Genomic DNA, 21,129 nt, shown 5'->3' on the forward strand with positions numbered 1-21,129 from the left:
CTCTATTAAGCCTAAACAGCTGCAGTTACGTATGTTTTTCCAGAATCAGTAAGATAATTAATTTTGTTATTGGTTTTGTCTGGATGTTTTTTTTTATTTCATTCTAAAATATGACCTGAATGTAATGTAGTTTGCCAATGTGATCAGACTGCCAATAATTAAAGTGACTGCAAACATTAGAAATAAGAGATATGGGAATCTGACACTTACTTGGATCAAGATTTTGAACTCAGGAGTTCAGGTTTGGAAAACAACAGGTCTTGAGCCAAATTTCAGGACTGTAGGTGTACCACTGGTTAAAACATAAAGTGGCAAACCTGAAGAATTGACATTATGATGGCCATTTAATTCAGCAAGGGCTTCACTGCTTTTGAATGTGGAATGAAAAGGCCATTGCAATGTAGGTATTTGCCATAGAGAGCTGTGTGGAGAGGAAGGAGGGAATGTTAGAAGAGGTAGAAAACAAGCTGTTCTTGGCTTGCTTAGGCCATTAACGTGACTAATGCCATGAGGTGAATAACCTCAGGCCTTTGAGCAGTGCTTGTTTTCAAAAGTGTTGGAGTATGCAGGTTTTGAAACTCAGGCCATTAGAGTTATATTTCCATTGCTGGTGAAGCACAAGTCAAAACCTAACTGCAAACTCTCAGGATCATACCTGAAAGTCACTTAAGCCTGACTACTAGTGTGGAACAGCCCAGGTTTGCAACCATGTCACCTGGATGCCATGTGAGGGCTCAGAGCCCAGGCCACCCTAAGTGGCTAAGCACCAAGTAGTTTCCCAGGCTTCATTACAAGGGAAAAATGAATCAGAAAAATTGCCATGGTGAAGAACAACCTTTTGCCTGTGTTGCCCCTCACAGTGGAGGCTTCCCCGACAGCCCTTCTGAAGTTACCACAAAACGCAGACACGAAAATCACTGGTTATTTTGGGACACCTCAACTTCATTAACATCTCCCAGAGAAAGCATGAGTTGGAGAGTTGGAGACTGCTGAGGAGATAGAAATTCATGTCATCCTCTTGTTAAGTCCTGTGCTATTTCTATTCTCCTCCTCAGGACAGTTTTGCTACTTAGAAATGATGGGATAAAGTAAACTGCATTGCTTGTTTTTTCTAAGATATAAGGCTTAACATAAATCGTGATGGCTTCTCTATGGTCCTACAAAGTCAAGCTTTGGCATCATAATCTTAGGATAAACATAAACTTCTGCTGCAAAGGTGTTCCCTGGGTACCTCTACAATGTACCAACATAGCACTAAAATAAATACAAATTGGTTGCAGAGCTGTTTCCTAGCGACTTTTGCATGTATAGTTCACTGAAATATTGCACTAATAATTCCATATGAATGCCTCCTTTCCAAGAAATACTCAGGAGTCAAGAAATGGAATCTAAGGTTGCTTTTGTTTAAAATATCAGTTCTTGCATTTGACCTTTTTTGATTATGTGATCTGACAGACCAAAATATCTTCTGAGAAGACTTATCTGAAAGCTATTTCCACAAAGATACATGACAATCTTTATCCACCTCTTTTCTATCACCTCAGTACTATTTGCAAAGCATTTTCCATTCAGATCTACATAATGAATGTTAAAATCACCTAGAGCATCTTTTTTATCTTCAATATTTAAATCTAATTTAGTTTTTCTTAGAACACACCCTAAAACAACACTTGATGACATGTTACATGTGTTTTCCTTTCAAATTAACTGACTTACTTAGGTGCAGTTCAGAAACGGAGTCAGTAATCTGCGGGTGACTTAATGGCTCTCTGGTAAAGCCTACACTGTTTTCCTTACTGTGCAATGTTTATTCCATCTGGGAACAGGGACAAAACCCCTCACACTAAGAATGATGAAACACTGAAAAAGAGACCCAAGGGAGTTGTGGAAATCTCCATCCTTGCTAGTTTTCAAAACTTTGCTGGACAAGGTTCTGAGCAGCCTGATTTAACTTTGCAATTTGCCCTGCTTTGTGCCAGGGGGCAGACTAGAAGACTTTAGAGGCTCTTTCCAAACTATCTTATTCTCTGAATCTATATTAGATACACAGATTTTTCTGTGGCCTCTCTCTGATTCCTCTGGGTGGAAAAAAAGGGGAATACATTATGCATAACACATCAGTGATTATATAAAAAATTAACGTATATATTCTCTTACACTTTGGTAATGATCCCAGAGTGTATAGATTCCTGGAGGGCATTATGAAAAGTAGTTTAAAATGCAGATTGGACATCCAACCCCAACACAGGAACCTTTTGCGTGTACTCTACTGGTTAGACAAATGGAGTAGCTGCTTTTACCATGTGGCCTGTCATAAAAAGTTTTTTTGAGCATCTGTAATAGGACCTTCGGATGAGACCTAATTTGAACTGTATCCTGTAGTGAGTTTTTCAAATATTCAAAGGTAAGAATCTGTGACTTATAAGTCAGCTAAGATTCTTAAATATCTTCTTAGAATCGCATAACTACTGATGAAATACCATTTTAGATTCCAGAATATCTTCAAAAACTTAATAACCTCTGCAGCTATCTTTGAGCTGGTCTCTCCAGATGTGATACAGATCTGTTGCACAGTAACTGAGTTCCATTTTTGCCTTAACCAGATCCTTAAGTCCTGTAAAAACATGAAAAATATATACTTTTTGTTACTGGTACAACTTTACACAGAGCCAAGGCTTTACCTCAAAATGGAGTTGAACTTCATTTTGATTCTGCTTTTGCTCTCCCACCATGCAGGCTCTCTGGGAAGGGTTATGTAGGAGCTGGAGGTGGACATGAGGCTCTCTCTGTCCTTGTCCCTGAGCGGTTACCAGCTTCAGGAGGCATTTGAACTTTCTCCAGGTCTCCAGCACCTTTCCAAGGTATCTATGCAGGGACTACAGTTAGGCAGCCAGTTAGGTTCTCATTTCCTGGGCTGAAGGGCATGCTGAGAAGGTTTGTTTGCTTTCTGTCTATGCTAGCTAACTTTATTTGTTGGTAGCAAAGAGCTACCAATTTGAGGGGCTTGTTTGCTCTTCTACCGAGTCATTACACTACAAAGAACTGCCCGTGGATGTTCACTTACAATGAACTCCCACCAGCCTAAAGTATATCCACACTTAGACAATGACCACAGATTATAGATAAGACCTTTCTACTTACATGAACAGTTGCACACTTGAGCCTTTCCCTAGGCTGGCTACCCCCAGCACCAGTTGTCATCCTGTGCCAGGTTTGGGCTGGCACTGGTCAGTGCTACATAGGAGCATCCTGGACTCTGAGGTGGGTTTTCCTTGTCTGTTTTATAGGATACTAAGTCAAAATCTTTCAAAATGAAAATGCCCAGTGATGCTGGGGATGAATGATCAATCCTGCCTTGGCTTCCCATGTTGTCAGGGCCATGTGGCATGGGTGCATTCCCCCTGATGGCTGAGTTGTTAGTGCAGATAACAGTCATGTTTGCTTGTGCTCTGTGGCAGGCAGTGATTTTCAGCTGGGAGTAAAACAGTCCAAGTTGAAAATTATCTTAACTGGACAAAAGTTACTTTGGAGTCTTAAGAGTGGGATTTCCAGGCTGTCAGATCACAAAAAGAGATGTTTTCGCAGAACTGTAAATATTGGCAGACTAGGTTGCCAGCATTCAGGGCATCCCTTCTGTGTGTGCAAATATCAAGAACATCCTATGTACTAATACACGGAGCACTTTAAGAAAGAAGTCACAAGGTTGTCAAAAGTACCAGTCCTGTTGCTTTCAATGGCTGCAGCTGATGGCTAAGCTGGGCACTGTCCCCAGGAATCCTCACACTTTGGGAGAGAAAATGGTTTCTTTTGCTCTCAGCAATTGCTTCTCCTTCAAGTCTTTCATGAGAACACAGAGCAATGTGTGAAAACACTAATTCTCTTTAAGTTGAGGAACAGCTTCTTAACAGTGAAAGAAAATGTGTGCTTTGTCTAAAGTAGCATCACATCATTCACCTGGAACCCTCCATTGCCAAGGCTGTAGGAGAAAGGCAGCTCGAGCCAAACCATAATTCTCTCCCTACTAAACGTTTTGAGCCCAAACTGAACTACCTTCTGTAAATGTAACAATTACCATATAAAACACTCCATGATATCCAATTCTACATTTGTTCATTACAGCAAATAAAATGTGCAGAAATGTTTTATTATTTGAATATTTTTTTTAATTATAAATTTTACCATCTGTGTGTCCCAGAAATCCATTGACAACTCACTGAGAGAATTCACCCAGAAAGACTTTATGCTGTAGACATGACAAGAAGCATCATGGTTACTTCATTCTTCCCTGCCTCAGAGTCTGGACAGGTTCATTATCGTAGACTTTTTTTAAAGAAAGGATAATAGGCCCTTGAATAAGAAAAAGAGAGCTGTGTCCTAGCTCCACAAAGTGCTTGGTTACATCCATGGCTGTAGGCCTGCTGACTGTAATGGGATCAGAGTCCTCAGCTTAAGTTAAGCCCGTTCTTTGGAGCAAGGCTCTGTGGGGGCTTCTTCTATGCATCTCATGCATCCAAAGCCTGAAGATTTAAGCTATGGCTTTATGAAACGTCTGGATCATAATTTTCCAAGGTTAAGTAGATTTAGTTGGCAATATACCAAATTAATTTACAAGACTACATGAACACTGGCCTAGACACAGCTGCAGAAATTACTTCTCCTTTAATGTATATACATCTTGTGTTCTTTATAGGAACTTCTTATCCCTCCTACTCAATCCTTGTTATGAAAACCACACTTGAAATAACATTAAGGCTTGCATTTCCTAATGCCTCCTACTCCTCTTCACAGCCTAGTGATAATGAAGAGGAAGTTTTGTTCTGGTTTTTTTCTCAGCTTCTGGAGTACCCACATAACAAACATATGTGAAAATGACTCAAAAAGTCAAAGACGAAAAAAATATCACTACATCTGCATCTTTTTCCTAATTTCACATTTTTATTCATTGTTCATGTTGCAATAACCATCTCAGTTCCAAGATCATTAGAGCCCTTTAAATATCCTAAAAAAGAATTATTGTGCAATATTCATGTTGTTCATTCAACCACAAGTTATTTCAAAATGGTTTTAACTTATGACAAGATGCTGACAGGGAAAGAATTATCAAATTAGAATATTTCAAGAAAAAAGGATTAGCAAGCATCAACCACAGGCCAAATTAACAAGACAAGGGAAACAGTCCAGTTTTCCCAGTATAATGAACAAGTGCTAACAGTTTTGGAGGATGAACCGTATAACCATCTGATGTGTGCACACCTGTGCAGCATTGGTATGGGAGAGCGCACTACTAGCCCCCAGGGTTTCTTTGCAGACCTTGTGCAAGAACTGAGTTTGACTTTGGTTGTAAATCTCTCTTGATGGTTCGAGTACGTTTAAGTCACCTGGCATGCAAAATTGTCTGTGTTTTGACCATCAGCCGCTCAGCTTGACTGTAAGGACAGGAACAATGAGTATTGTCCTTTGACTGTAGTGCTTCTGTTTTCTCAGCCCAAAATAATGGATTTTGCCCAGGTTCTGCCCTTGAAGGAGGTACTCAAATAACCATCAAGTTACAGTCCCCATGTTTTCCCATTCTTCTAGCCTCTCCATTTGTCATCTCACCATTTCTCTGCCTCTCATTTTATTTTTTTATCACGGTTTTATGAAATGTCTTACTGTTTCCACTATATTTAATTCTCCCATTTGCTTTGCCTCTGCATGTTTTTATTCTTTTCCTCTCCATGCTGTTTGCCCTCTGCCTCTCACTTACCTATCTAGCACAGCACCTGTCCTTTTACCTCTCCTGAGATTGTTCTTCCTGTTCATCCTATCTGACTGATCCTTCCCAGAAGATCTAGTACAATTACTCAAAGAAAAGATCTGCACAAAGCAGAAGTCAAGTAGTTTTTACACTGCTTAATAACCTAATAAATATAATAACCTAATAATAACTTAATAAAGTATGTCTTATTGTGAAGAAAAGTGAGAATCCCAAAAGGTCCTGCATTAGACACTAACTCCGCATGCTGTCCTCATCTCATCAGTGAATCCTCCATTTGCCAAACAGGTAGGAAGAGTGGAGGCTTTGGGTGTTATTTTTTGGAACATTTCTTTAATGGTGGGTTACACTAAGTTCTGTTGACTCACAAGGCTTATGGACTACGAGCACGCACTGTCAACAACAACATCTTAGGCAAGGGAAGGGGTCTTCTTCAAAGAAGAAGCCAGGAGGGGATTTTCTTCACAAGGGTCAACTCAATTGTTCGCAGTCCTCTCTCCACACCTCTAATAACTGGTTGGGTGTTTTGTTTATGTTTTGGGATGTTATTGTCATCCAGGTAAGTTGGAAAATTGGTAAGTCATAACGACCAAGCCCTGGAGATTTTGCATGAAATAGTCCTGTGTTGAAGTGTATGTGTGTTCTCTGAGTCCTTTAAGCACCACTGAAACTGCAGTGAATTTATCTGTTTTTACCCCTGTGGTGGTGAAAATGTTCAACCTATAGTGCAAGAAACCCCAGTGTCAGGAAGTTCACTGTAGCTGTAGCTCTAACTTTTTTTTTCTTCTTTTTTTTTTAATAAATAATCTCACCACAGTCACTCAAAAGTTTCAGATTTGTTGAGCTGTAAGCATTTTGTGCTTTCTAGATGAAGAGTCCAGATGCCTGTGAGGAAATGACAACTTGATTAAGAAGTTAGATTATTGAATTCAAATTGTACATACCAAAGAACGTCCTTGCTAAGAACTAGCTCACTTTCTAAAACTGTTTGGACAAATAGCTCCCCATGGCATGGCTAAACAAGCAAGGCAGAATTTTTCTCAGTGTTTTCCCAGCTAATAAATAGTGTCAATAAGCTAAGTAAAAGTGCCTTTTTTATTTTTTATTGGTGCTTACACTGGTACTGAGTGCTGAACTGCATCTGACCTTGTCCAATATACCTCTACTGTGTTGCATTCCACCAGAAATGTTTGAAGATTGAGATCTTCCTTTCTTCCTTGATCTGCACCATACTAAGACCATTAAATTTTTGTTTTGCAACCTGGAAATTCAGATAAAATGCCAACTCACAAGGGTTTCTAAGGGAAAATTTCCTTCCTGACTATGTGACTGCTGAGAATTTATGATAAAAAAGCAACTTCATGATGAACACATTGGAAGTGTGAGGCTGGTGGTGATTGAGATGGTTGGAGAGGAGAGCTTGGGGGGGTTGCTGTCTTCACAATAGGCAGCTTCAAAGCTTCTGGATGCTTGGGTGGTGCAGAATTACAGGTACTGAAATTTTTCATCTCTTTTCCAAAGTTTATCTAACCTGACATGTTTTGAATAAATTTTAGGCTCTAACAAATGGTATTTTCCAAAGGAAATCTGGGAAGGTATTGACATGTAAGTTAGGCAATTCGGAGGGTCTCAATAAACTCCTTGAAAAGCCTGGCATTTCTAGAGTGCTTCCGAGCAGAACTATAACATACATACCCTGTGTTGTCCTCCTCTGATTTCTGTATCTCTCTAAAGACCCCACAGAGAAACCAGGGATGCTGCATTTCTAAGTCAGGTGCCCGAATTTTGTGCCCCACTGCCAGGGACAGCTTCTCCTGCATTTTCTGTGAAGTCAACAGCTTGAGAGCAGCGCACAAGGAAGCAAACTGTTCAAAGAGTAAGAGAGCAGAATATGATTGTATTTAAATAGCACAGAGAAAAGGCAGGGATGCTTTCTGTAGCTCAAATGTTGGAGAAAACTCAGATGCAGTGAAGGGATGAAGCTAGATGAGGCATTTTGAGCTTTCTAGTAGTTTCAGAGTAAAATGACTGACATCAAGATGTTGCATTGACAATATTTAGGTCCATTAATTGGGTTAACTTGGATCCTGAGTGTGAATATAACTTAAGGGTGATGGTGAGAACATGCAAATAGCTGCCAGCTCCCTACAAGGCACTGAATTTAGGATCCAGGGAAATCCTAACTTCCAACAAAAAGCTCAAAATAAGGGCTGGGCCTATGTGTGACCACAGACACATATAGAGACTATATCTAGCTGGCTTGGAAATATGCATAATACTATAGCTAGATTTATCTGCAAAACTCTGGGGAGAATTAACATAGGCTTACCCAAGAGAACCCAGTGCAGGGAGTACCTTATACCCACAAAGTTATCAGCTAATAAATATTAGACAGTCTGAAAGGTTTCTTCCTAAACTATCCTACTATCCTATCCTTAAAACCCACTACCTTCTCAATGTTGTCTTCCCTGTGCAAAAATAGCAGTCAATAATTTGCAGCAAGTGTGGACTTTTTTTTTTGTTTGGATATTTTTTTGCTTTCATAATGCTTTATGTGAAGAGGCTTATGTTCCAAAATCAGGAGTAGCATGAGGGAGGGGAAATTTCACCTGGACAGCAACATCAGAAATGAACATTACATAAAGTACTGGGAATAAAAGATTGTTCAGGCAACTGAAAAAAACCTGAACCAAATTTGTAGCTAGTATAAATGAGTCTGAGGTTTCTGGAGATAAGACAGGTGTACATCTTTCCACTAGAGGAGGACCTATTACTTTTGTAGACAAGTTTGGGCAGTCAGCTATTTAATTTTGTTAACTAGACACCAGTGGCTGTGTAGTCTCTAGTGCTTTTGCCAGAATCCTTTTGCCAACTTGCCAAAAATTACCTATTCCTACAGGAAAAAAAAAAAAAAAAGAGTTTTTCCTTGCTTTTGGAAGCAAGTATAAATTAAACAGTAGGCACTGCCAGCAATTCTGTGTTTGGTTCCCACAATAAAAGGCATCAGAAATACAGCAGAAAGAGGAGTGGATCCATGGAGGTCACCCTTTTCAGAAAGAAGGGCAGATGTGGAACATGGATTCTGCCAAGAACAGAGCAAATACTGCATGCAGCGTTCTCCTGGATTCTTCTAAATGAGATTGAAAACAGCACACTGACAAAATGTCAGAGGAAATGTACCAGAACTGGAATATGTGGTATTTCTTTCAGAGCTGCAATTTCCAAGAGTTCATTGGAAATATGGGGCAGAAAAACAACTTTCATCATGCAAGGTAGAACTTGAAACTGTAAGCAACCCTTTAAACCTAGAGACACTGAAGATGTTTGAAACCCTTATTGCCTATAGAAGCTTCAGTAACAGCCAAGAAATATGTGGCTTCTCTTGTAAAAAAAGAGCATGGATATAAGAATGGAGATCTCTTTGCTTTGGAAACCTTTAAAACAGTCTTCAATTTGAATGTGCATCTTAATCACATACCTGCAAAGACAAGACCAAAATTTTCTTTAAGAAAAGGAAAAAGATGTTAAAATCAACAATATCCCAAGAGTTCCCAGTGGATCCTGAGTGTATATAATGTCCTTGAAAAAGTATATTGTACAGCTAAACATGGTAAAAAAAGTAAAATAGAGAGGATTTAAAAAAAAAAAAAGAGGTTTGACAAAGTGAAAGTTTTTCTGAGGTGCTTCTAAAATGTTCTGCTGGTTTTTACATTGTCCTCTATTATTTTCAGCAGGGGACAGCATAGTTCTCAGGCAACACAAAGGAACTGGGTTAATAACAGCAATTATACAGAACATTGGAAATAGCAGAGTAGAGAATGCTCATCTTGTTATTTCTGTATGTGTCATACGCAGTATGTGTCTTACATATGGTAAAGCTCAGATCTCTATGAAATGGGCAGAGGGTAAGGCAAAGAACTTTGTGAGGAGTCAGCTGGAGTGTACGAAGGAAGTAGCACTCCGCTGCAATTTTCTTCAAAACAATAAATTCCAATCAGTCTTTTTTGTTTGCTTACAGAGGAAGGATGCTGCAAAGACAGGACTCATATTAGCCAGGTCCTGGGAAATGGAGCAATGAGAAGCATTACTCTATGTTCTTAGAAGTGTTGCTGAAGTCAAAGAGTACAGTGTGGTCCAGAGTTGACATTCCATATTATTTGTTAAGTGGGCATGCCTCTTTCCTGCCATACAGAAAAGTGCTGTTTCTGATTTCTGAATATTTTCTTTTTTTCTTCTGATTTTTTTTAATTATTATTTTTTATTTTTAATTTGTGGTCCAACACAGACACCCTAAATCTCATGGGGCCAAAATGAACTTTGCTCTGACATGTGTACAGCAGTGAAAAATTTCAAGTTGGGACTGTTTTCTGTTGGAATTTCTCCACTATGTCTGCTGAGCAGCAGAGAAGCTAGTAGGATGCCCTCTGGGCTGCCTGCTCCCTGCTGTCCTGCCTTCCTGCTCCAGACCATGCTAGTGTGTGAGCTGCCAGGGTGTGGGAGCAGCCAGATCACCTGCAAGCAGTCTCTGCAATGTGGGGTCCCAGGGCTCCCTAGATTATCTGAGGTCTCCATATTCTGAGTCTTCTGTGCTACACTGGGGCCAGAACCCTGTTGTGGGGTTAACAGTAACCCACTGGAAGTCCAGGTCCAGAATAAATAAAATAAGTTTTTCTGGAAATTTTCAGTAACTGATCAGTCTAAAATCCCTCATGGTGTAGGTTTTAGGGGCTGCTTTTACCTTCCAGTTCATCACATGTTGGGTGCTGGTTAAAACCTCACAGCTGAATACAACTGGTCTCAATCTTTTAAAATGAGAAAGGGGCCACATCAAGATTATCTACTGTTCAGTTGTCCTAATGATAAAAAAAACCCAACCAACCTTAAAAAAAAATTTACTACTGTCTTTCAAACTTCAAGCTTTCAAACTATCTCAAAATGAAAGACTCTTGTCTGGAAGTAGGGATCTCCATAGATGAATGGATCTAATAGAGCATTTTGGTAGTTGCACTAATGTAAGGGGTTTCATCAGTTTTGGGCTACGTCTTTCGTTAGCAATACACCCATATTTAAACTTGTGTCAGTCATCTCCTACATAAGCTCTAAGCTTGCAAAAAGTAGCAGAACCTGGGGAAAGCAAATTGTAGTCACAAATACAAGGGATCATTGTATTCAGTGCCCTATACAATCAGATGCTTTTATGGATCCATTGTGTTCAAATACAGTAATATATTTCCTCTGTGTTCAAGCTATATTCCAATTGGATTGGCAAATTGTGCATGCAAAATCATTTAGGTGCATAAATGCCAATAATTACAGTTAATATTACTGTGCTATGGATCTAATTCTTGACTATTGTAGATCAGCAAAGCTCTAGTAATGATGAATCAGGGGAATTATGCTGATTTATTCCTGAAACATCAGGCTGTATTTAAAATGATGACAAACTCTGACACACATTAGCCATTTCCCTGTGGTATATACCTCAAAGTACTATCCTCTTGATGCAATAATTATTTCTGAGCTATAACACTGCTCATCCTTCAGCGGATTTTATCCACAGCTGTGGTACTACAAAATAAGAGAATGAATTTTATTCAGAATCTTCTCTACATTAGCCATTCTACCGTGTTCATCATGAAATATTGCCTACATAGGAACTTCACAGGAAAATGGCTGTTGTCATTGATACATTTACAAAGCCTACAACAATATGTATTTGTGAGACTGACACAGGCTAATGGAATGTGTTTGGCCAAAACCCCAGAAACCATTCCGAACCTGTCCCTAAAGAATTTCACTGAGAACACATTAGGGATTAGTTTGCCTCCATATTTTTAAAATGACAGTGCTCCAATAGCTATTCCAACTCAGTTTGGATCTCAGGGTGATTTTATTGTATGAAGAATATTAGCCAAAAATCCAGTATTAACCCTTTTTCACCTACACTGTCTTGGAGTTGAGCAGGAATGTGCAGGGATATAATTATTGAAGGCATTAGGACAATTTCAATCAGAAAATAAGGGTCTGCATGTAAGCAGAAGCAATAGAGTTCTTTGGATTTTCATCTGCAGAATGGACTGAGGATACATGTCAAAACTAGCTGAGACTTCGTGCCTCAGCCTCTGGGTATGCAAGAAAGTGCAAATTTAGGTGAGGAGACACTTCAGATTTCTGAAGAAATTAAGCTATCACAGCTAATTGAATTAGTTGGATAACCATGACACATACACAGGAACAGTAGAGCTCTCATCTTGGAAAACCTTTGGATCCCTCCTGGAGAAGCCTTTCATATAATTTTCTCTCTTGGGGAAAAGTGTTTTGTGACAGGACCTAAAATCAAGGAAGTCAGTCAACAACTAGGCACTCACAGGGAAAAAATAATTATTGTAATCAGATATCCAACATGTTTGTTAAATTTTCAGGGAAAGAAAGATAAATAAAGGTGTGCAGACAATGCTGCTGCTGAGGCTACATTATTTCAGGGCGTTGGAAGAATGTCCAGTCTGCCTATCTAATTATACAGCTACTATCTAAATTTTATTGAAGGAATCCTACTGAATTTAGGAACTTCACTTCACTTGGAACAGAATCTCCCTCTGGATATTTCTAAACGCACCTCCTTCTCTCCATTGGCTGGGTATATAATACAGTCTCATTTTTTTAAGCACATTATTTTATTAGCCACCTGACATTTACATGGAAATTAGAGGTATTGGAACCCATCATCTGTCCTCTTTGGTGAAGGCATAAATGTTTTTATATTTAGACCTGATTAAACATCCCTACTGAAACAGGGACATAAAAGAAGAGCTGTGTCATCTCAGGCTGTATGTTTGAATATCCCTTGTCCCAGGTCCTGTGGTACCATTCACCAGCATGAGCTACCTGTAGATGCTTCCTTCCCCCTGCATGAGGAAAATTATGTTTTTAGGAATGGGTTTCACAGCAGATAGCATGCAGATCAGGAAATGTGACAGAAGATGGTGGACTCGGGAGTCATCCAGCAGTCACCTGGAGACGGGACCTGTAGGGACAGTCGCACTACACTGCAACTTCTGCCTGGGATGTGTACCCAAGTCCCCTTTCCCAGGAAACCAGCACACAGAAGGTAGGGTTGGCTGCCACCCAGATCTCACTCTGCTATACAGCTGGGATGTGACTGGCATTTGCACTGAGACAGGATCACAAAAGGGCTCTCAGTGTCAAGAACACAGACTACTGGCAGCACAGTCCAGCACTGGTAATAAAGACTGAAGAGACTAGCTTCAGGGGTTTTATTTGCAGACAGGAACATGAAATCACCATATGCTGCCTTTACACTCAGTAGAAGGATAGATATCTCTAGCGAGTGAGCCACCTGACCTATTTCTTATGCACCCTCCTGGCACCCAATTATATGATAGCTCTGTCAGTGATCAAAAAGGTTGAACATTTAGACATATGCAGATTTGTCAGGGGACTTGACTTACTGGGAAGCTGGCAAGGAGATCTTTGTCTGAAGCATACTCTTTGGCTTCAACCCAAGGCTGTTGCAGAGGTTTGCTGGATGCTGTCGGTGTTCAGAGCCTTTTGGGTGTAAGCAACAACATGGTTGCTGAGAACAAGTTTCTCCTCCTTCTTCATAGCTTGTTTCCTCCAAATCAACACCAATTTATAAAAAGGGAAACCGGGACAGACATCTGCAACCTCAATTGCCTTGAGTTTTAAAGAACTCTGGTGATAGCACAAGGTGGTTTTTGGCAGATTATACTATGACACTAGACTTTGTGTGTGTGTGTGTGTTTGTGGTTTTTTTAATAGGATACAATTGTATTAGCATTGAGTACCTTAAATGTAATCTACAAGGCAGGACAGAAATAGAAATGACTGGTTGTGAAATTAAGTTAGTCTGAATGTTCTTTGGCAGCGTGTAATTTTTTTTTTTTTTTGTTACTAGAGCACTCAACATCAATACAGAGACAAATAATCATTTAATAGACATTGAAGCATTTAAAAATCCATAGGTTAGTTTCATCTTTAGTAGGAACAGTAAAATGCCTAGTACTGCATTCAGCTTCCTCTGGGCAGCAATTCACATGAAATACTCAGCAGTGGGGAGATTCTCCAGTGAGTCTGGTTCTCAATGTTCCTATTCCTCCTGCCTGCCCAGGCAAACAAGTAGGAAAACTGTGCAAGGTAATTGAACAACCGTAACAGTTATGACACTGCTGTTTTGAGTACTTAACAGGTAGTAGAAAGGATGGCAATAAAAAAGAAATGTTGAATGTATACTCATCTGTACAGGTTTGTAATGAAAAGCAGTGCTGTGGTAGGATGTCAAATGATGTTGCTATTGTGCTGAGCTCTCCAGTAAAGCATGGGATGAAATCCTACCTGGAGCTTAGCGTGGTTCCTCTGCCTTATTTTAGTATTCTTGTCCTATACAGAAAAGTGCTGTGCAAAAAAAAGTATAAGTGCCTTGTCTATGCTATTTCCATTATCCACTGTTTAAAAGATGGTAGGTAATTAGATGTCTATCCCTTGCAATAAAAAGGAAAGAGTGATGAATCAGGTGTCCAATCAGAGGCCGCATCACCTCAGGGGAGGGCGGGCCCCAAACACGGCAGAGTGACAGCCCCAGGTGACCAATCAGAGGCCACATCACCTCAGGGGAGGGCAGGCCCCAAACACGGGGAGGGCGGGCCCCAAACACGGGCAGAGTGACAGCCCCAGGCATCCAAGTTTGTTACTAGTAAAAGCTATCTCTTTAAAAGACATTTAGTATTACAACTCTGAGATTTTCCTTGGTGACTTTAACGTGGACTGCCTAGTGGCATCCACACTCTTGAATTAAGGGTGTTGGCTGCCTGTACAGTGCACAGGAGCCATGCAGAGAGGACAGCTATGCTGGCAATAAATGCTGTGGGAGGAATGTCACTATTGCCTCTCAGGATCAGAGGGGTTAATGTTCCTGTTGTAAAGAGGTGCTTGTCTCTTTTGGATTTTTTAACACAGTGCATAGCTTGACAAACACAAGAGTGAGTTTCTAAATGCCGTTATTTAATGTACTGAAATTCCCAACTGAACTCCCCACAAATTAGTCATCTCACATGATGGCCCTAGAAACAAGGCTAAAGAGAACTTTGTTCCCTTTCCTCCTCAACCCAGAAAGAAGGGATAATCATTCTGAGCATACACAGGAGAGCCAAGCAGAATCAGCTAAATACAGTCTCATCTTTGGAACAGGTTCAGGTGTTTTCAGCTAGAGGGGAGAAATGAACCAAGACCAGCACAGCCTCAGAAGGTGTGTTGACAAAATTATCAGATACAATAGCAGCAAGTGAGAAGGAGAAAGCCTCACTTCCATTAGAGCAAAGGTCCTCATAGCTGTGCTCAGAAAACACCAACTGATGTAAGTGCTGAAGGTGGAATGAATATGTGTATGCCCTCATCAGGGACATAATCATGTAGCTACTTAGCACTAGTATGGTGGGGACTATTCTGATCATGCTCAATGGGAGATGTGAAAATGTCATAGGACCATTACAAATGGATGAGAAAGTCTGGGGAATAAATACAGAAATGCAAATGTTAGAAGTCTAATTAGCATCCAGATTAGGCATATTCCATGTTCATAAATCCTTTTGTGATTCTGGTATTCTAAATATAATGACTGTTGGCATTTCTCCATTTTAAGTTTTTTTTTTTTAAAAAAATTGTCTATATATTCAATTTTTTTATTTATTCATTTATTTGTTGGCACCCTTACAGTTTTGTCCTCCCATTTCAAATTCTTCCTGAAGTCTCCCTGCTTCTGGGTACCACAAATCTAATATCTGTGACCCATGAAATCTTATCATTCTCTATACATCTTTTATTGTTCTATTTAAGATCTGTATATGCAGGAAATGGAAAGACAGCTGTTATTTTGTTCCCAAAACATTGGAGACTGTTGTGGAGAGATATTGCACAGATTTCTCTCATTGCTACTCTCATGCTGTTCTTTCTGCTTGGCTTTTTCTTGCCTTCATCTTCCCTGTACAACAGCTTAAAATTAGAAACACTGTTTTTTCTCCTTATATATAAGAAATCTTATAAATTCCAGTACTGCATGAGGGATCCTTCTTTATAGACTACACATATTTTTAGCATAGTGTAGCATAATTATACCACAAGTTATTTAGTTAAAACAGTGAATATAGGGAAAACAATGTCAGCTCAGTTCTAGTGCATCAAATTCTAGAGTCTTCTTACTTGAAGCATATTTCTCCTCAGCTCTCTGTAGGCACTGGAGCATGGTAGGTACCTTCCCAGAGTGATTGATCTGCTCCTAAAATCTGAACTGCTCTTGGAGATGCCTACAATTCATCATGGGCAGCATTAAAATCTGGGACCTAGTGCCCTCAGCTAGATGTCTTACATTAGAGGAGGGAATTTAGATTTTAGGTGCCCATGATGCTAGCTGCTCCAAGCAGCATCCTATGTCAGTACAGTATCTCACTAGAACAGATGACCAGAGGTTTGCATGCAGACCTAGAGCCTTTTCACATTTTGCTGGTAAAGTTATGCTACTGTAGACAATAATGTAAACAAATGCTACAGTAAATGAGAATAAACAAATAACTGCAGAAACACAGTAGGTTTTCTCCCTGTTGGATAGCTAGCCAAATTTCATTTTCACTGGTGTTAGTAACAATAACTCCTTTCTATTCACAGAAATTGCTGTTGATTCAGCTTGATATAAAATAATCTGTCCTGTTCTCCAGGGTCTCCTCAGATTCAGAGATTTCAAAGAAATCAGTAGCTGCCATTATAATTTTCACACAATTTTCAACATGGCAAAATTATTTCTTACATAGCTCTGCAAATGACTGATTACTCTTACTACTGGATTTTTAAATGATAAAAAAGTATTTGAAGTTTTGCAAGTAAATCGGATAGAAACCGACAGGTATAATTGTTTTATAGACTTGAAAGGAAGTCAGAATCTCCAAAGTGAAGAGTACAGAACAGATGTTTTAAAAAGAAAAAAAAAATAAGAAATCTGCTTCTAAAACATAGTAGCAGCTACTGTCCTGCAATTACCCTCTACACATTGGAGTTTGTGCATGTTACAGCCTGCATACAGATAGTGTTGTCACTGTGCAATTTGCATTTAATATTCTAGCATATTTTTATATAGCAAAAGGAAGGTGTGAGCTCAGTCTCCAAAGCTGTGTTTGTGCTGGTGTGTACATGCATACGAGCACCAGAAAAAAAGCATTCCTGGTTCTTTTAACAGATATCCAGACTGTTTGAAGATACAGGCCTAAGATACAGAAAAGCTGGATGCAATTCCTTCAGACTCCTCCATACGGCTGGGACACTTAGCCCAAAACAGAGACAGGTCCCAAGACTGGTTTGACCTACCTCTGTTTTCAGTCAAAGCTAGTTAATAGTAGCTGTTTGCTGATTTCTGTTTTCAGGATTTCAAATGAGAATGACTTTGCCTTGTCTAAGCTGCTGATAACTCAAATGTGTGTTTCAACCCAGGGTTCTCACTTTCCCTCTTACAACCAAAATGCTCCTTCTTTAATGGAATGTGTATTGTACTTTTTCAGCTTCCAGTGTTACCAAGGACTGTTTGCAGGCATATTTTTAAGCATCACTGCAAAATTTAGGCACTTAGCCTATCTCTAAAATTCAGCTATGCAGTTGAGCACATTTAAAGCATCAGCCAGTATTGTTCACACAAAAGACAGGCATAGCACTTCTGCGGCCCTCCAAACGTGTCTAAAATGGATACATAAGTCCTCCCTCGCAATGCCTTCAGGTCATCTGCCATAGATGCAATTGGTAAAATAGGTATTTACTTCAAGAAAAAATAGATGCAATTGGTAAAGTAGGTATTTACTTCAAGAAAAAAAAGCTTCCCTGTATTTTGGGTACACACTAAGGTCCCAAGTCAGGAACAAATGGCACCCCCTAACAGAGGCGTGCTCAGTGGCTGGGGGAGAAGTTGTGGGCAGCTTGTAGCAGAATCTCTTCTTACAGAAAGTTGCCCCAGTTCATTTTTTGATGCTGTCAAATTCAGCAACGGTCTGAGCTTGGGCTGTGGCTCCTGAGGTACAACAATGCCAACACCAAATAATTTTTCATTTCAGTTTTGCTCTTCAACAGAGAGAGTTAAAAATGAGTATAGAAAGGCTTTTGATAACTTTGAAATATTAATTTTATTCATTACAACACAAAGGACAATGAAGAGCAAGGTGAAAAACTGGAAGGCTGAAAATTTGGCCTACAATGTACAACTGCCAGTATTGTATGTGGTATTCCTTTTTTTTTCTTTCTGAAGTGGGTGGAAGACAAAGTCTGGCCTGTGATACTCTCATGAATGCTGTGAGCAGTGGTTCCTATATGCTCCATCACTATTGGTTTAACTTAGGTCTTAAAAGAAGAGACTTAGGTCTCTTGGTTTATCTTAGGTCTCAGAAGAGACTTTAGGAATATTTAACCTTGGACAAGGAAGGGAATGTGTAGAAATACGGCTGCCTTCTGCGAATTTATATTATCATGTGTTGTATTCCATATACAAGAAGAGGGGGAAACTCCTCTTTTCTAAGGCAAACTTCTGTTTATTCATTTCAACACAAAAAAAGAACTAAGGTTCCCTAAACCCAGAGGAGCTGTCATCTGAGATGCTCCAAGTTGTGCATGACATTCAGGTGGGTCTGTCACATATGACAAATGCCAGCGGACACCTGTGCCGTATCAGCTGAAGTTGATACCAAAAAGCATGCCAAAAGGCACCACAAAAGCACCCTGTCCTTTCCTGATCACCATCATCTAGCAATTTCTTCCCATCAGTGAAAATCAAACCTGGAATGTTCCACCTGGGCTCTATGAACTGCAGAGGGCTCCTAAGAGAAAAGAAACCAAAATGTGGCCGTGCTGGGATCTGGTGAGGAGCCAGGAGCTGGAGAACTGCAGCCATTCAAGGGTATCCTTAGGAATATTTGCTGCAATTTCTGAAAAGGAGGAATTCTACTTTTCAGAAATAGTTTAATTGCTGTTTCAGTGATGTTTATGTGTTATTTAGACCTTTCCATGTCTTGCTCATTATGTTGCAGAACCAGAGGATGCTTTCATTACATAGTGCTGTGTCAGATGCTTGCTTGAATAGTAATACTGAATACATACTGAGCTCCTGAAGTCTTTGCATATCCCACTGCTTTGATACTACCCACTCATCAAGAGTACTAATTAGAGAGAAAATATAGCTCACACCAGTCATTTATTTTTATGTAGCACCCCTCGGCACAAACTTCCTAATGTCCTTTTCTCTTATTAAAATCCATCAAACTAAAAGTATTCTTGATTAAGTGGCCCATGAAATAACTTCTTAATTTTAGAACAAAAGGTTATGAAGACTATTGCCTATTTGAAATACTTCCTAGCAATATACTGTGGAGAAAGAAGAAGTACTTGTATGTTCAAATCACTGGGGAGATCTTGGGGAAAAAAGACCCCAGAAAGGATGACTGGTGTTTCATTGTTTCAGTAACTGCTGTTCATTTCCAGCACACCTTCTCCACATTCATGATTGCAGATGTGGAAGAAGAAAGTGAAAATAAAAGACCGAACCAATGACAAGGAGGAAAAGTATATTAAAAAAGAAAGAACAAGGAAACAAGAGCAAATAAATGAGTCTTTGTTGATACTAGGTGCAATGACAAAGTAATTGTTTCAGAAAATGTTCCTGTCAGAAAACCTCATTGACACAAATGGAAGGAGAATGGGAAGAGAACTAGAGTTCCAGCCTGAATATTTGCAATCTTAGTTGTCAAATAGTCTTACTTGTTTTCACCTATGTAATGCACTCATTTAAACTTAAATTCTGATGTGGAAATGTGCAACACATCAACAGCTCCAAGCAGTGGTAGGACTTGGCTTGCTATTGCTGACACACCATGCCAGTATTTCAAAGAGGTGCATTGTCACTTGTGTGGTCACACAGTGAATAGGACAGTGGCATGGAAACACATTTCCTCTGCTTTCCTCCAAACCAATCCCTGTGAATGCCACTCTGTTTCCTTAAATCCTCTTTGAAACACCGATCCCAATTTAAAAAAGGTTCCTATTCTGTGAAAATGAAGGTTTTCACATGCATGCTTGAGGGATCAAAGACACCCTTGTTCTGGACTGGGTGAATTTACTTTGCTTTCCCTTCATGTACATTCCTCTGGACCATTAAGGGCTTCTCCCTGGCCTGGCTATTGCCTGGTGGTATGGATGAAGAGGAGATGTCACTTGAATTTCCATTTTTTCAACTGTGTTTCAATAATCAGCACATAAGCCTGGTGCTGGCTCAGTTGCAGGAAAGAGAGAATACAACTTGACTGAAATGCCTGTCTGTGCGGCCACACATGCCAGGCAGCCTGACAAACAAGGTCAATTATTAAAACCAGAAGAATCCATGTAGACAAGGCCTGCTGTCACAGTGTACAGCAATGGCATTATAAATGCTGAGCAGTAATGCTGATTTCTACCCTGCTTAAGAAGTTTAAGGTGGATTAAGGACAACAATATTCTGCAAGACTTTTCTTGTTGGGATCTCTAACAACAGGATCCATACAGCTGCTGACACTGCAATAGTCCTGTATCTTTCTTGTTTACAGAAGCACATCCAGCTAAGCTATTATCTGGGAGAGTAAGGAGGAGTTCAGCTGTCAGTTTGAGTGCTGGGTCCAGTCCTGGGCTCCCAAGTGCAAAAAGGACATGGACATACTGGAGCAAGGCCAGCAAAAGGCCACAAGATGGTGAAGGAACTGTAACATCCCTCATAAAAGAAGAGTTTGGGACTGTGGAGGAGTGGAGGAGAGAAGGCTCATGTATAAACTCCTGATGGGGCAGTAAAGAATATGGAGCCAAACTCTTCTTAGTAGTATCCTGTGAAAGGTTAAGAGGCAATAGACACAAATCAAGATGCAAGAAATTCCCTTTAAACATAAGAAAAAAACTTTTTACTGTGAGGGTAGTCCAGTACAGGATTAGGTTGCCCAGAGAGGCTATGGAGTTCCTGTTCTTGGAGATATTCAGATCCTGACTGGACACAATTGTGTGCTACCTGCTTTAGCTGTCCTGTCTCTGAGCAGGGGGCTCGACTGGATGATCTCCAGAGGTGCTTACCAGCCTCAACCTTTCTTTGGTTCTGTGAAATAGAGAACACTAAATATGCTCAATTAATCCAACATATGGACCCACTTGTTTCAGAATACAAGTATTTCTCCCTTAACTATAGAGATCTAAATGAGACAGCCTGGACTAGCTCCCCCCTCCTGGGGAGTCCAACATCCAAGATATCTGACCCTTGGAGCTGATCTGCTCTGAGTTCTTCACAGTGACAGCAGCAGACA

Source organism: Falco rusticolus, chromosome 2, assembly GCF_015220075.1.
Source record: "Falco rusticolus isolate bFalRus1 chromosome 2, bFalRus1.pri, whole genome shotgun sequence".
Taxonomy (NCBI): domain Eukaryota; kingdom Metazoa; phylum Chordata; class Aves; order Falconiformes; family Falconidae; genus Falco; species Falco rusticolus.